The sequence below is a fragment of the Thermobia domestica genome, chromosome 15, assembly GCF_964235325.1.
Source record: "Thermobia domestica chromosome 15, izTheDome1.hap1.1, whole genome shotgun sequence".
Classification (NCBI taxonomy): domain Eukaryota; kingdom Metazoa; phylum Arthropoda; class Insecta; order Zygentoma; family Lepismatidae; genus Thermobia; species Thermobia domestica.
In genome coordinates, this window is record NC_137468.1 from 53,096,217 (window position 1) to 53,114,490 (window position 18,274).

The 18,274-nt window shown below is 36.4% G+C and overlaps 1 protein-coding gene across 1 annotated transcript in view; it reads right to left on the minus strand.

The window, feature by feature from the left end:
- Positions 1-793, minus strand: part of LOC145671026 (sodium-coupled monocarboxylate transporter 1-like) — a 96,694-nt gene extending 95,901 nt beyond the window's left edge. Inside the window, exon 1 of the mRNA XM_081739683.1 lies at positions 566-793. The gene's annotated coding sequence lies outside the window, so the exon portion shown is untranslated. The remainder of the gene's footprint in view (positions 1-565) is intronic.
- Between the last annotated feature and the right edge of the window lie 17,481 nt (positions 794-18,274).

The following is an 18,274-nucleotide window of genomic DNA, read 5'->3' on the forward strand; positions in this document are numbered from 1 at the left end:
CAAACATAGCTTTATTAAGAAAGTGTACAAATGTATGTTACGAAGTTTTTTGAGGGGTCCGGGCCGGTGGCCCCCTCCCGTGGGTGCACCCTCTTGCAAGGGCGGCCATCAGAGGGGCGAGGTGGGGCGCTTTTCCCCCTAGAGGAAATTGTACTTCAGAATATCGAAAATCCAATAGAATTTTTACAGTAGTTACAGCAAAATTTGAAACTATTTTTGAAACGTCGCTTATACTTGCCCCCCCCCCTTGGAAACCACAACATGGGCTCCCTTGCCCTCTTAGTGTACTCATGAAATCAAATGGAGTCTTTAGTTATTGCTTATGAAGAATTGACAGGATAAGGATAAACCCCACGAACACCATGATGTCAAACACAAATGCACATTTACTGGAATCGAATAAGATACCCTTCGCACCACAGGAATCGATTCCGAATGAGACCTAAACCTAAAGTACAATAAAATACTGTTCCAAACAAAGAAGTATATAGTAGATAAAGTAAGATAAAAAAAATACAATCATAAATATGTATACTAATATTTTAAAATGCACAAATATACGTACCTTTTTATTATGGTTAAAAGTATAAAATAAATTAATCTCCTTCCGTTAAAACTCAATCACCAAATAAAAGTTTAATTTAAAAAACAGTTCAATCCATAGTTCTTTTGTATACCACAATTTCTAAATCGAGGTTCACGTAGGCCCTATGTCCGTATGCATACAAACGTTTGATTAGAAACACGGGAAAAACAAAATAACCGTGCGATCTTTACGGAGTTACATAGCTACTACAACTACTGATCGCTGCCGTGCTGAGTGAATGAAAGACAGGCCACACTTTCCATTTTGCAACAACGTCAATTACGCCTAACCATGCTTTTTGTGGTCAACAAGCTTGACAAATAATTTTGAAGATTATTATGTATTAGCATGTCTCTCTTTATTTTTCTTTCTTTCAACTTCGTGTGTACAATACAACTAATTTGTCACTTTGAGCTATTGTGTCGTGTGATTTTGTTCTCCGATTTAAAAAAGAAAAAAAGAAAAAAGAAATTATCGAGATTCACTCAATTGTCTTAACTCCTTTTCTATTGTATGATGGATACAGACTGTATCTTACCTTATTCATAATCGGACATAGTTTTATCATACATTATGACAGTGGCGTACGCAAAAGTTCGTCAATGGAGGCTTCAACGCAACCTTCTAGGTTCATAAATGTTTATTTTTACAGATCTTGATCAAAGGAGATTAAAACCCCCGAAACTCCTTTACACAGGGGCGCCCGAAGAAAATTTTCTAGGGGGCCCATCACCATGGTTGCTATATTATTTCTGGTATTTGCTATATGTCGTATACATATTTGTAAGCCAGCGGACCTGAGCCCCCCACCCTGCCCTTCTCTTCGGGTGCCCATGCCTTTACGTAAATCACTGCATGATGACTCTTACTACTGGAGGAGGTGGGCTTTCTCATGTTTCCAGTAACTAAACGTACGAGATCTGATAATTAAATTCACGATAATTAAATTCCGTAAAATGTGCTACATACCTTACTGCTGCACACTGGTGTGATCATCTTCAAATCACTTCCCTTGGGGAACTATACACCAATTCTAATACCTACTCCAGCCTTTGAAGCATTTTCGAACTCTTTTTCTGGGATGGCCTCCAAAGCTGCCATCATATTAGCCTTCATGTCAACAATGACATCAAAATGAATATATCTTGATTGTTGATTACGGGACAGATTCCTCTGAATAGCCTAGGATACCGTCAAACCACCTTCCTTCCTTTCAACACGGTTTTCATTCTTAGATAAAGAAAAAAAAGTAATTGGAGCCAAGATAAGGTGGGAACGGTGGAAGACCTACCATAGATATTCGTTTTCTGGTCAAAAACTCCTGTATGGACAGTGCGTGTGGGCAGACGCATTGTCATGATGAAGAAGCCATGAATTTCTCGCGAAAAGCTCTGATAGTTTGCGTCTCAACTTCTCATGCAATCTTTGCAGCACTCTCAAATAATACACTTGATTGACTGTTTGACTTCGTGGTACAAACTCATGGTGTACGATCCCATTGATATCAAAAAACGTTATCAAGATCGTTTTGATTTTTGATTTTGATTGTCGGAACATTTTCGGTCGTGAGGAGTCAGCTGTCTTCCATTGGATATATTGTCGCTTTGTTTCAGGGACATACGTGAAGACTAAGAATTTACCATCTGTGATTATTAAGTCCAAAATTTTGTCCTGTCTTTCAAAAAGGTCTGTGCACACTTCCACCTTCCTTTGCCTTTGTTCATCAGTGAGGTATTTTGGCACACACTTTGCACATGTCAATGTTTTCAGTTAAAAATTGCTAGAAAATTACGTACGAGTGCATAAGATAGTAATAATAATAATAACCATAGTGGCGGTTCCTATAACTTAATAGGGATGGGACACATCCAAAATATTTATCTACATTTTAGAATAATGGCAGAAGCTTCACTTAAATAAAAGTTATCTTTTATTTTATATTTAGTTTTTTGTACATTATTTCTATTATATTATTTTAACTTGTAGTTAACTCTTCTATCACACATAATTGTTAAAATCAGGAATCGTGTGTATTCGGTGTCTCCTTCTTTACAGAATTCTTTATATTATCTTCAAATCATCAATGATGAAGTGGGTGATTTGATCTTCTCAACCATAAATTAAAAATTGTCCGACCACACTCTTAGAACAGGACTGGAATCCATCCTAAACTGTTCTTTGAAAGACAGTTCATGGTTACAAGCTTCCTTACCAGTGGAGAATGGGGGCCTTGGGATTCGTCGAGCCATGGATATCGCCATACCTTCTTTCCTCGCATCATTCTATGGCTCACGAGAACTAATTGGATCTCTTCTTCAACAGGAGGTTGACTTAGACTCGATTCGAGATGTACAAGAATGTATCGATAAATGGACTAGTCTGGTTGGAATGGATCCCCCACCTAACGACAAAAGACATGTTCAGTCTGTTTGGGATGAACCTATAGTCAAGCTTCATTTATCTTCACTCCTATCATCAACCAATAACCCAGATGACAAAGCCAGGCTGTTAGCTGTCTCCTCCTCCAAAAACGGAGCATGGCTTCAAGCCCTACCTTCTCACACACTCGGCCTACACCTTTCTAATGAGAGCTTTCGTATTGCTACAGCTCTGCGCTTAGGTGCTAATATCTGTGAGCCTCACTTTTGTCCTGCTTGCAACGCATATGTTGATAATAAAGGATTACATGGTCTTTCATGTAAAAGAAGTGCGGGAAGACAATCTCGACATCATATTGTAAACGACATTATTTGTAGAGCCCTCGTTTCAGCGGGAGTTCCTTCAATAAAAGAACCAAATGGTTGTTGCCGCTCTGATGGTAAAAGGCCCGATGGCATGACCTTGGTACCGTGGAAAAAAGGAAAAGCACTAGTCTGGGATTTCACATGTTCCGATACGTTTGCTCCTTCCAACTTATCCCATTCTTCAATTCAGGCAGGTCTCGTCGCCGCTCACAGAGAATCAGACAAAAGACTAAAATACTCAAACCTATTGGACAAATATTGGTTTGTAACAGTAGCAATAGAAACTAGTGGGTCTTGGGGTCACGAAGGATCTAATTTCATTAATGAGGTTGGTCATCGAATAGCAATCAAAACTGGTGACCCCCGAGCTACTGCATTCCTTTTCCAACGTATCAGCATCGCCATCCAGCGCGGGAATGTGTCATCGATCTTAGGCACATTACCTCCTGGTAAAGAACTGGACGAGATTTTTCTTCTATAACACACAATAAGACGGAAGTAGAGACATCCTAGGAGGCTGACATCCACTTTGACTATGTTCATGAAGAATGTTTTGAATCCAGTTTGGATAAATATAAATTCTAAGAAGTCATGGCTAATGCCGGTAAATTTGGGAGTGGTAGCAACATTATCTACAGATTTTACTTTGTTGCTCAAAATTTTGTATTTTCTCATAATTTTATTATTAAAATTATTTATTTATTATCTAAAAAAATTAAAAATCTTAATTATTTTAACATCATCCCATATTCTAAGAATGTTCTCAACATGCGAGAAAATTGTTGTACAAAAAAGGAAAACCCACTGAAAATATAATACAAGTGTGTATAACTGTGCGACACTCAGTGGTGGATCCACGGGGGAAGATTAGTGATGAGCAAATGCAAGACCAAGACCAAGACCGGGGTGGTCTTGGTCTTGCACATCCAGTCTTGGTCTTGGTCTTGCACTGGAACCCTTGGACTTGGTCTTGGTCTTGTTCTTGCACACCCAGTCTTGGTCTTGGTCTTGGTCTTGCATGCAAGAGTCTTGCAAGTCTTGCATTTAAGTAATCTCAAGCTTTTCATAGGTAAATTTTACTATGGATATAAATTATAATAAACTCTACAATGCGCCAATAATAACGGAAATACAATGCATGTTTCTAAATGTAATATAGTTTAACTTTGTGTAAGTATGATGATAGTGTACAGCATAGGTGATGACATGTCCTTTTTTAATGGGTGCCCACGCTTCACTACGTGTAAGATATGCCTAAATCACAACGTTTCGTAATCTGTTTATATTTTTTAACAGATCCAACACTCCACTGGTTCCCAAACTGGGGAGGCTACCCCTGAGACGCATGAAAGAAAATCAAGACGACATAGATTATTGAAATACCATGAATTGCATAATTATTTTTACACTCTAAAAGCGTCAGATTTTTCTTTTCAACCACGATTAGCTAATCCTTGTATTAATCAAACTTCCAATTAAATATTGAAACTTTGTTTTACTGATTCCAATATGTACTCTATGGGGCAGAAACATTGTCATTACGCAAAAGCGATGAAAAAATTGCAGGCTTTCGATACATGGGCATGGAGAAAAAAGGAGAGAATTAGCTGTGTTGAACGGACAACGAATTGGTGTTAAAAAAATTAGCAGTAGGGGAAAATAAGAATTTTAGATATTGTTAAGAACAGGAAGGGGAGCTGGTTAGGATATTGGCTGAGCAGGAACTGTATTATGAGGGACGTGCTGGAGGGTATTGTGGAAGGAAAGAGAGGGAGGGGGCGAAGGAGACTAGTTGAAGGAAGGTATTAAAACAGAAAATTGTTACTTCAAGACGAAGAGACTAGCTGAGGACCACCGAACGTCGAAGCTTCTCAGTTGCAGCAAGTAACCTGCCAATAATGGCAGAATATCTATTATGAAGATGGTGATATATTTAGCAATATTGACCAAAAAAGAGGGAGAAAATTAAAATAATAATTATTATAATCAAACCTCTTAATATTTTAGAATAATTTGAGTGAAAACTAAAAACGATTGAACTGTCTATGTCTTTTGTGTAAAGTCAGTTTATATAAATACTTTTGAACTGTATTGGAAATACAAATTAACGGCATCGAACTCCAAGTTATTTGATGTCTCACTTGTGAATATGGATTACTAGCATCAATTACCCACTTCGTTGGGTTAAAATTAAAAAAAAAAAAGTATATTTCGTTAGTCATTCACTTCGGTCGGTCTCTGATATCGGTCATTTTCGATTATTTTTATATTTCTCTCTCCAAGTTGCGGAACTGAATTTGAATTTAAACGGCACCAGAAGTGTCACTGTTCATCTCAGAGACCCCAAAACCTATGGATTAGGCACTAATATCGGTCATTTTCAATAAACTTATATATATATCCTTCTCTCCCATGTTGCGAGGTACAGCATCGGAAGTGTCATTGTTCATCTCAATGACCTCGAAAACCATGAGTTCGACATTGATAATGGTTATTTTCGATAATTTTATATATCTCGTTCCTCCCCCCAAGTTGCGGTGCCGAATTTGCATTTAAACGGGATCGGAAGTATCACTTTTCACCTTAGCGACGCCGAAAACTATAGGTTCGACACTAATATTTGGTCATTTTTGTTCGTTATTATGTATCTCCCTCTCCCCAACTTACGAGGCTGAATTTGGTCGTAAATGGTATCAGAAGTGTCAGTATTCAACTCAGCGAACTGGAAAACCATGGATTCGACGATAATATTTGTCATTTTCGATCGTTTTTATATATATATTCTCTTCCCTCCGCCAAGCTACGAGGCTGAACTTGGATTTGAATAGCGTCGGAAGTGTCACTGTTTATCTCACCGACCCCTAAAACTATAGACTCTATTTTAATATCGGTCATTTTCGATCATTTTTTAAATATCTTTCATTCCCCCTACCCTAAACTGCACCGTCAAAGTGATATGACAGAAATCACCTCAGGCCCTATGTTGAAAATGAGATCGAGTTCGGTCAGGTGGTTCAAGAGTTATTAAATTTTATTTATTTTTGTACATTTTCCATCCTCTTCTTCTACCCTAAGTTCTACCGTCAAACTGATTTGATAAAAAAAATCTGAACCTCATCTATGTTGAAAATTCGATTGAGATCGATTGGCTGGTTCAAGAGTGATGGAATCACAAAGACAGCACTTATATTTTTAATGTTTTACACATATACATATATATCTCCCTCCTCCTCCTCCCCTACGTTGCACCGTCAAAGTAAAATGATAAAAATCGCTCCAGGCCTGAACTTCATGTATGTTGAAAATTTGATCAAGATCGGTCGGGTGTTTCAAAAGTTATTAAGTTTTATTATATATATATATATATATATATATATATATATATATATATATATATATATCCCTTCCTTCTCCCTTAGGTTCTACTATCTAAGTGAAACAATCTCTAAATAACTTTCCAGGACCGAACCTCATACATGTTAAAAATTTGATTCAGATCGGTTCGAAAGATATTAAGTCACAAACTTAGTTATAAAATATATATATATATATATATATATATATATATATATATATATATATATATATATATATATATATATATATATATATTAATTTTTGTACATCTCCCCCTCCTCCTCCTTCCTACATTGCTCCGTCAAAGTGAACTGCTAGCTAACATTCCAGGCCCAAACCTCATCTATGTTGAAAATTTGATCGAGATCGGTCTTTTGGTTCATAAGTTATTAAGTTTTATTTATTATCTTATAACTCCCCCTTTCTCCTCCTCTAAGTTTTATCGTCAAAGTGAAATGATAAAAACACTCCCAGTCCCAAACCTCACCTATGCTGAAATTTTGATCGAGATCGATCGGCTGGTTCAAGAGATTAGGAGTCACAAAACTAATCACTTTCAATTTTATAATATAAAGTTATTGTTGTAGTATAATGTTAAATCGTTCAATCCTCGATACCTAAGGAGGCTAAAAGTTATATTAATAAACAATTATTCAATGTACAAGCATCCGCCCATGAAATCAAACTTGCGGTCACATGCACTAAGTTTTTGTCAATGTTATGAAAATATTATTTAGATATTGGTTTTATAAGCACACATTGAAAATTTCCAACGAATGCTTGAGTCTCAGAGCCAAGGCCATTACCCATATAGTCGACACCTATGATGTACGGTATTACCGATGTTCAATACTACATTTCACTTTAGTTTTGGAAGAAGAACACCACTAATATGCTTTGAAATGAAATGAAGTATCTAATTTAACGTCCCACGGTTATGCACCAAGGCTAAGGGAGGCGGTAATGATGAGAAATGACTGAAATGGTGCAAAGAAGAAAGTAGGAGGAAACGGAGAAACGCCGAGAAAATCCACGCACACAGTGTTTGTCCACCAAAAAAGCTCACATGACGCAAGATGACACCAATGTGGCTTGAAAACGAGCAATATCTACAGAAAAAGCGAACAATCAATTCAGAAAACGACATATATGCTAGAAGGGCAGATCGACTCACACCGATTGCATAAACTACTGGGAACACATACTCCAGCAGCATTTTTACTGAAGTCAAGAAATCCATCTCCTTTTTTACATTATATATATAAATATAAAATTGCCGGTACTTGTGCAAGACTCTTGCTCAAGAGTCTTGGTCTTGGTCTTGGTCTTGCAGATATGGTCTTGGTCTTGGTCTTGCACCCCTTGGTCTTGGTCTTGGTCTTGGTCTTACATGCAAGACTCTTGCAAAAACTGCAAGACCAAGACTCTTGCGCTCATCACTAGGGAAGATGACGTCCCTCCCAAAGGGTACTAAACTACTCTAAACTCAGTTGATTTGGCGACATATACACAGGACTCCACAATTCCTAGTCTGTTCTCAATTCTAGGCGCAATAATAACATAGGCGCAATAATATTTTGCCTTTAAATTATCTAGGCCTCAGATTCGTATTTCCATTCTCATGGCGATCTGGCGACTGAGCCTTTGACGTTATAATCTGGTTCAGGGTGATTATCGTGTAAATCCCTTGCTGACATAGCGCATCTGATAGACCATGATGAGGTATGGAAATCACCAGAGTTTAAAGTGCTATGGACGATAGGGAGAGAAGCTAGGGACCCTGGATAGGGGCGTCATTAAGGGAGCAGGAGGGGCAATTGACCCCCACCCGAAGAGTTGGAGGAATACATATACTTTAATCGATTGTCTACTAATAATACTAATACAAAACATGAAAGTCTTATGTCGGAGGTGGTCTTGTCCCTCTCAAGCGAAGTTTGAAATGACGTCCCTGTTCCTGGAACCTGAAAAGTCTAAAATAGCATATAATGGACAGTGTCCAACTTGAAATTGAATATTTTGAAAATGGGTAGAGCAATCGGAATGAGACATTAGGAACTTAATAATGATAAACAATAGTAACGAAATGAATAAACAGTGTTGCCAGCTTACAATAAAATGTATTTTCCTTAAATGGCACAATATATTAAGTAATACAAAACGTAAAAGTACTAGTAAGAAAGAAAAATATAGAAGTCTGGCGGCGCAGTGTTGCAAACTATAGACACTATATCAAGTTCAATGGAAAGAACAGACATTGTCACAGTTGAATCTTGTACATTTGCTACAATTTGCAACACTGAGATCTGCACTTTACATATGTTATGCATCATTACTAGAGGGTACGAAATATGCAAGAAACCGACATAATACCATTTGTAATACTTCAACTTTAATAATAGGTTGGCAACATTGCAGTTTGGCTGCAGATACTCATCTTCGTGACAAATAAATTCATCCAAAACGAAAACAATGAATAATGTTGTCATCTGTGGAACAGTATTGCCAACTGATAATAAATTTACTATAAATAGAACTATATAGAGGTAGATGGGGTAAGAGGGGACACGTTTTGCAAAGTTCAATTTCAACTACTGTACCAGGAATAGTTTTCGGATTATCAAACTGAAAGTATGGCCATATTAACTTTGGTTTGTACGCTTGATAAGCATAGGGTCCATTTTGAAGCAATGTAAATACTTGTTCCACAATAAAATGTTTATATTAAAAATCAGTTACTGTCCCCACTTACCCCGCTTTTGGGGGTCACTGGGGACAACCCTGTTCTCTCCTAAATGTTAACACGGGCAATAAAGAAGGAAAAGTGGGGACAGAATACCTGTTGTCTACTCCTGGTAGGTACAAGTTTCATGTTTCTACTGCAGTTCTAGCCAGAGTTACATTTTGAAAAATGGTTCTGTGGCAAATGTAGAAAAAACAACTGTCAGTATATATATATATATATATATATATATATATATATATATATATATATATATATATATATATATATATATATATATATATATATATATATATATATATATATATATTGTTTAGAAAACTCTGACATTAGAAATATTTGCTGGACATCACTTACTTATCCCAGAAACATTGAAAGAATGAAAAATATGTGATTACAATTTTCCCTGAGGCTAGATATTTGGTACGGGGAAAGTGGAGACAAACAAAATAAGCTTTAGTCTAGTACATAAAAAAAGAGCTCCTGATGAGATACGTCTCTGGAATAAAGACCAACCAAATACTTAATACTATCAAATCTACTGGTGCCTAACAATTCTAAAAATGGACAAATAAGAATAAATGTAGGCTGCACTTTGAAGCCTATGTCGATTCATAGGTCGTTGCCTTAAAAAATGATGACTATTACTGAGCATTGTAAGGCATCTAATACAAATCTACTTATAGTTTATAGGACACAAATAGAGTCTACACAAAACATTGACTGCATGAACTAGATTTGCAATCTAGTTTTGCCTTAAATAAACGATAGTGTTTATCAATATCAGTTACAATAGAAGAATTAATTACGAAACGCACCACACTGTCAAACTTAGCAGGGCCATTGAAAGTAGCCCTTTTGTGTACAATATCTACATCTCGAAGTGGAAAACGAGATTGCATGCCAATTCGTTCAAGGAACTTCATTTCATACACCTTTTTGCTAACTGACTTTGACTGTGCCAATAGACCAATTTTTCACGTAATGAGCTGTATAATACTCATTTTCTTCCACGTGCCCTACGCCAGGCATTGCACTATCTTCATAATATTTGATGTATTATCGGAAATACCTGCATTTGTGTCCGTGTACCCACTTACTCTACAGGTCTCGTGTACCCTGCATTTGTGTCCCCCACTTATCCCACTGTACAAAAATGTGGGGTAAGTGGGGACGCCTCAATTGTACATATACTGACAAACATAATACAGTACATTCAATTTTTATAAGTTCCTCATCATCTCTTCTAAACCGTACAATGTTTCTCCAGGTACTTCTGTGACAATTATCTCAGGATAGCCAAACGCTTAAAGATCTACGAAAGTTGATCGCATGCTGAAACATGGACCCATTTTTGGCATAGGGGTATTCTTTTATACTCTTCACATTAGTTAAAACCACTCCATCAGACGACTGGCACTATGTCCATACTCTTCAAATTTGGAGGAACTGTTTTCATATTTTTTACCAGATTTTAGAAAACGCGCCTACCCCCACTTACCCCAAATACCCCTATAAGTTAATATACACTGTAAACGTATTCGTAAGAAAGAATAAACTAGAGGTCAGGCGGTGAAGTATTGCATACTTTCGGAGATACACGTGCTGGCCATGGCCAACCTATATACCGGTAATTGATATCTCGACACAGCTCTAGAAAATGATGCACTGAATGTGCAACAGACCGAATCTAACAAGCAGTGTTGTCAAGTACAAAACGGCACAGTACGCACCTGTTCTAGTCGACACGGAAGGTCGATAACTAAAGAATGGTCAACACACAAGCATTTCTCACAGTAAGCACATCGTACGTAAACAAGATGGTCACAGTCATCTTTGAAATACGTATACGTCTGCAAGTCTAGTTTCGAAGCAATATTCCGAAACGGTCATGGATGTTCACTGACATATCCACATTTGAAAAAAGCAAATCAGAGCAAATTTTGAAATCAATTTGCTGAAAACTGGGAACATACAAATGACTGACTGCGAAGAAAATGGTCTCGATTCCACATTTTAACGTTGGCTGATACTATTAATGTATCGGTGATCGAATGGACGAAACAAAAAATTATCAGCAGGTTATATCAGACCTGTACATTTAGCTGGGATCATAGAACTCATAGAACTCAAAACCTTCACGTACTGTTTTGTTGTAAAGAGCATCATCAGGAGATCGCGTTCTCTACCCTATAAATCGGGCCATAACACCTACTCCAGGAATACTTCCAAATCACATTTTGTCCTGTTTGCTGATTTCCTTACAAAGCTTTCACATTTGGTAATGTTTGTCATGGCAGATGGGAAATGTCCACTGGGCTCTGAGACGAGAATATACACGTGTACGGAAGTAACGTACCATCAATCACAACTGGCATTATCATATATGAATGTGTTGTTGCCACAACTGAACTCATGACACCAAAGATCATCTTGTTTCCCTTAAAGGAAAGAGTTCTCCCAGCACGTAATTCTTTATCGAATCTGGTTTGATTTGCATTCATTATTTGATCTGGAGACAATTTGTGCTCTTGAATGAAATACTTAACATCATTCACAAACTGTGTGGCTTTCTGTTCTACGTACATCAGTCTCATTACCAGCAAATCGCTTGTTCACTTTTTTTTAAAAAAACCCTATGTGATGCTATACTGTTTTTTCTCTTGAAAACTTTGACCCAACAATGGGACTCTTTAAACAATAAGGAGTTTTCCGGTCAAGTTTTTGTTTAATATTTAGTGCCCATATTCGTATAATTCTGTCGTGGATAATGTCATGTTGTCTCATTACGATGGAATGAAATTGCATTTTTTAAAATGAATTCTATCTTCTAAGAATTATTGTTTTTGCAAGTTGTTTTGAGTCTCTTCTCAAATTTTTGCAAGACAATTTTATTTTTAATCTTTCTTTTGTGTGCTATAACATACGTAAATTTTGCACGAGGTGACTTGTAGATGAATAAGTCTGGATGATATAACACATCTTTCCAAACCGATATACGTATGTTACATTGCACCACATGTCTTGTCTTCTGTTCTAAAGCACAATGTCTTTCTGTTCTTCAAATATCCGCAAACACAAAACGGACAAAACACCAAACATATACACTCATGTCCAAAATTATTGTCGCATATCTATGACTGTCTTCTTGTAAGAATATAATTTGATAATGATTTTGCAGGGTACTTTTAATACTGATACTATGTGTATAATCGGGAAATGTATATTTGTGGTAAATTTCACAGGAACAGAATTATAAATACGAAAATTAGAATGAGTAAAATAAAATGTTGCTAAATGGACAACAACATTTTATTTTCGTTTTATGGTTCTTATTTACTGCTCTTTTGACATGAAATTTGCCACATGCATGTCTTTGCCGATTGTACACATACTAACATTATAAGAAATACCGGGCGAATTCGTTATCAAATTATATTCCTACAACAACATATTTATAGACATGCGACAATAATTTTGGACATGAGTGTACGTCAACACTCACACTCGCGACTACTATATAACTAACCGATCCGGTTCCTTCTTCCGTTTATCCACGATACTTTCCTATTCCTACACATGCTCTTATCTGCTAGAGCCAACAGTACCTCATAATATGTCAAATCGTCTTTCTTTTTTCAAAACTAATCACCTTGGTTTTGTTAAACCAAACCAACACGTGCGGCATATTGGCATTACAGAGGTTGTTCAGCCTACGTTTGACCGATTTCGTTCCTTCCCCCTCCCTGGCAGAATGGACTCACCCGACCTGACTCGTGGCTAGTGTTGTAAAAAAACGTTTTTTTTCTGTGAAGTTTTTTTCAATAAAAAACATCGTTCTTTTTCATGTTTTTTTTCAAATGTCTGTTTTTTTTCTGGCAACTATTATTTATTGATTTACGTTGCAGATTATTGAAATAATCAACAGAACTTGAGTCGAAGCCCTCGTAACTTACAAATCGTTTGTTTCTTTGTACCAAATTTCACAAAATTAAATCCCCACGTTAAGCGGGTTTGCATACCCCGGCTCCTAACTATGAAAACATTTACGCTCAGTCCAACCTCAATCATTTCACGAATTCAACCTGTTTTACGTATGTTATTAGGACATAATATCGATTGTGATTTATTCTAAAAACACTTTTATACATTGCACGAGCTGTAACGTCCAAATATTTACTGAGAACTCGTAGTCGTATCGGAATAAACAAAAGCGAGTATGGAACAGTAAACTGCTATAACAAGAGGCAAAAGAAGATGTGCAAAGGCATACAAACTGGTCGAGTGATGTGGGTCGATACGCTGTCAATCACATATTTGTGTGTTCAAACCCGGTAGCAAGTTGTTTCTTTTTTAAGTGTCTTCCTATTTTCATCCGGAGGCTGAAAATATTTCTTTGAGTAACTCATTGAAAACTTCTTTTGTTTCAAATTCGATTAGAACGGAACATTATATGAATTACGAATCTTAAATCCATAGCTAAAAAAAAAAAAAAAAAAAAAAAAAAGTGAAGTATACTCACTACTCCATTATCCTGTGATTTGTAACGAAAAACTATTTATAAACAGTGGTGACTTCAGAAAATTATCCTCGGGGGGAATTTCAATATGCGGGTGGAGGGCAAACATTGGTAGTCCACATTGAGCACGATCGAATATATGGTCCTGAAGGCGGAAATTTTTTAGCTCGAGAGGGGTCTCAAATTCTCCCTCAGATCACGTCCTGAAAGCATCATTGCTTAAAAGCTTTTCGTAACAAATATAATATTACACTTGTTTCTCGTTCTACATTTAGAATTGGTAAAATCATAACTTATAGAGAATTATAATAAAAGCATAAAAATTACAATACCAATCATGTATAAATTATCCTGTAAGTTACCAACTTTGGGTCAGATTAAAACTCAAATATTTGTTTTCGGATTGCACTTAGAAGTAAGTCCTCTCTATATAATCCTGATTGGAAAGCCATGTTTAACACTAATTAATTAATCAATATTTATACGAATATTTTTTTTATTTTACTATTTTTACTATTCAATATTATATACACTTCATTTACAAAATCAAAATCTCGAAAATGTATAAACTTACGAGTGCAGACTCGCAAATAAATGATTATTTATCATAAATATTGGTCTCTATTCGAAATTCTATTTAATCGAATCCGACAGGAACACAGACAGAAATATCGAGAACTGGTGAAAAAAGAGAGAGAAAAAAGTGTTGTACCCGGCGAGGACTCGAAGTAAGTTCGAATGGTGCTTTACAAGCCGAACGCCTTAGACCACTCGACTATGGTAACAACTAGTGGTTGTAGCAAAGGCTTCGAGTAGTAGTTCTTATTACAGAATAACATTTTCTATTGCCTAAAATTTAAACCTAATTTACTTTGATATATCTATTAATTTGTTACATGAACACGTTTTCGTTACTTTGATGAATTATGTATGTTGTTGATATAGATTCTATTACACGTTCTTTCGTAAATATTATAGAAAGTATCAGGGTTATTTATGATCTTTTATGGAAATTGACTGGCGCATGCGCAGTACACAGACAGTTCAATTGGAAGGCGAGGAAGGAAACGCTAACACACTGTTAGAATGTTTCCCTCGCAAGCAGTAGTTCCCAACCGAGGGACGGCGGGGCGCACTTCGTCCTCCTGGGGTGGCGTGAAGGGTTTACGAAGTCCCTTCGTTGTCTTATATTTCTTGAATGATTATACACAACATCCAGTCACATATTCTACACATTTGGAAGTGATAAATCGTAGTATAAATAAACCGTCCTCTACACACAGTGATTGTTGCTTTTCCAAGATTATAAACTGAAACACTTTTTATTTCAATAGAATATAAAAGTTTCAATGGGAGGGGTTACAACCCCCTCAACCCCCTGGGTCTTCGATATGTCACCGCCTAAACTGTAACTTTCAAGTTAGAATCGAAAATGGAGACATGTGACCTACTAAATATATTTTTAGTTCATTATACATTTTCATAAATAAAATATCCACAATTACAATGACAGTAAATGCTAAGTAATTATTGTAAATCTTTGTACTTTCATTTTCCCTCTTCCTTCTCAATTGAGCTTGAAAAATGTAAAAATGGGAGGTTAAGAACTTCAAATATTACGTATATTTTAGCGTATTACGGAATTATATTTAATAGAATCCGGAAGGATCACAAACAGAAAAGTCAAGAAGAGATAAAACCAAATTGTATTGTGGCGGGATTCGAACTACTCTTGAATGGTGCCTCAGAATCTCTAGCCGAATGCCTTAGTCCACTCGGCTAATGTGACAAGTTAAAAATGTAGTAAGCGTGTTTCATGTTCAAGATTTTGTTACAGTATGAAATTTATTTTGTATACTCTGAAGTTTAAGCCTATTTTGGCCTGATAGTCTGTTGAAATTGTTTTATGTTTACGGTATTCTTTACTTTGACGAATGGTGTTGCTAATATAGGATCTATTGCGTATTCGTTCATAAATATTACAGCAATTGTCAGGATTATTTATGATCTTTCATGAAAATTGACTGGTGCCTGCGCAGTAGAAACAGAAAGATGCACTTTACCGACATTTGTCATACACGCCAGAATGCAAATTTCTAACAGGTTCTCAAAATGCCTCGTTCTAAAGGTTGTAAAGAACTGTCTGTTGCTCTGAGAGGAGAAATCATAGGCGGAGCAAAAATGGGACAAACTGTGCCTCAGATTGCTAGAGATCTGGGATGTGACAAGAAAAAGGTCAAGAAATGGGTTCAGCGGCATGAAGAAGGTGGTGAATGGTTCAGGTCTCGGTCAAGAAGTGGAAGGTCAAAAGTGACAACTGCAGCTCAAGATCAAGCTGTAGTTACAGAAGTAATCAACAGACCTCTACGCCACGCGTCAATCCTCTTGAACAAAGCCAGAGAATATAATTGTTCTCACGAAACAATAAGAAGAAGATTATTGGGGGCTGGTCTACACTGTTCAAGATCCGCTAGGAAGACTCTCCTGACGGAAACTCACAATGCCAGACGAATGGAATGGGCACAGATTAACATAACCCAACCTCAGTCATATTGGGACTTAGTCATCTGGACCGACGAGAAGGTTTTCAAGTCTAACCAACAAGGCAGAATTATATTGTATAGACCGCGCGGAACCAGATACGCTGAACAAAATATTATCAGAACTTCTTGTTCAGGACGAATATCAACACACTTTTGGGGATACATGACGGCTGCTGGTCCTGGAGATTTGGTTGCGGTGCCTGAGAGAATGAACAGCAGTGTTTACATTAATATCCTCGAAAATACGTTGTTACCGTCCTTAGAAAGAAACTTCCATGAACAGGAAGAATATATATTTATGCATGACAACAGTGCTGTTCACACTTCCCGGCAAACACGAGAGTGGCTAAGTGAACATTCAGAGTTAATTTGTATTGAGTGGCCCCCTCTATCCCCAGATTTTAATCCAATTGAACATCTGTGGGCCTACATGGTGCAAGAATGGGAAGGGAGACGTGAAGACAGAGACCAAACGTTTCTTCAAAATCATGTTATGGAACTGTGGCAACATTTTCGTGACACACCGTCGTATTGCTCGAGACTTATATCTAGTATCCCCTCCAGACTTCAAGAAGTTACTGACTCTGGAGGTGACTACACGAAGTACTAGTGTGTTATTTTTTGTGTAAACATTTATTAAAGTTTCATTTATTTATTATATTTTTTCAAGAGCAATACTTTCGTTCTTCATTCTTTTCCTTTGCTTGTTTACTTATTAGTTCGTTAAAACGTAAAGGAAGAGTAGTATATCTTCAAAAAGTATTTGTGAATTTACATTGAACGTTTCTAAGAATACATTTACTTTTTTTCTTACTCTATATCATGCCCAATATTACTTTCATTTCAGTTAATTAATAACTTTATTTCACATCTCGGATAAAAGTATTATTGCCTTTTTAACGCTATATTTCCTTTCGATTGTGTAATTTCTAGTTTCATTGAATTATCTCAATTCGAATGAATAAATCACATTTTGTTTATTGTCCCTTCCTTAGCTAAGTTCGAATTCGAGAACAAAGTGGTGTAATTTACGTTCTTTATTTTTCATATTGTGCAGTAATGACAATGTTAATTATTTTTCATGAGTCCAGTTGATTAGTGAGAACTTGGACAAACATTAAACCTGGTGATTCTTTACGTAATGACAAGTGTAAAATAAATTTTAGCTGTTCTTTATACTTCACAGCGATGAAATATTCTAACAGTGTGTTAGCGTTTCCTTCCTCGCCTTCCAATTGAACTGTCTGTGTACTGCGCATGCGCCAGTCAATTTCCATAAAAGAACATAAATAACCCTGATACTTTCTATAATATTTACGAAAGAACGTGCAATAGAATCTATATCAACAACATACATAATTCATCAAAGTAACGAAAACGTGTTCATGTAACAAATTAATAGATATATCAAAGTAAATTAGGTTTAAATTTTAGGCAATAGAAAATGTTATTCTGTAATAAGAACTACTACTCGAAGCCTTTGCTACAACCACTAGTTGTTACCATAGTCGAGTGGTCTAAGGCGTTCGGCTTGTAAAGCACCATTCGAACTTACTTCGAGTCCCCGCCGGGTACAACACTTTTTTCTCTCTCTTTTTTCACCAGTTCTCGATATTTCTGTCTGTGTTCCTGTCGGATTCGATTAAATAGAATTTCGAATAGAGACCAATATTTATGATAAATAATCATTTATTTGCGAGTCTGCACTCGTAAGTTTATACATTTTCGAGATTTTGATTTTGTAAATGAAGTGTATATAATATTGAATAGTAAAAATAGTAA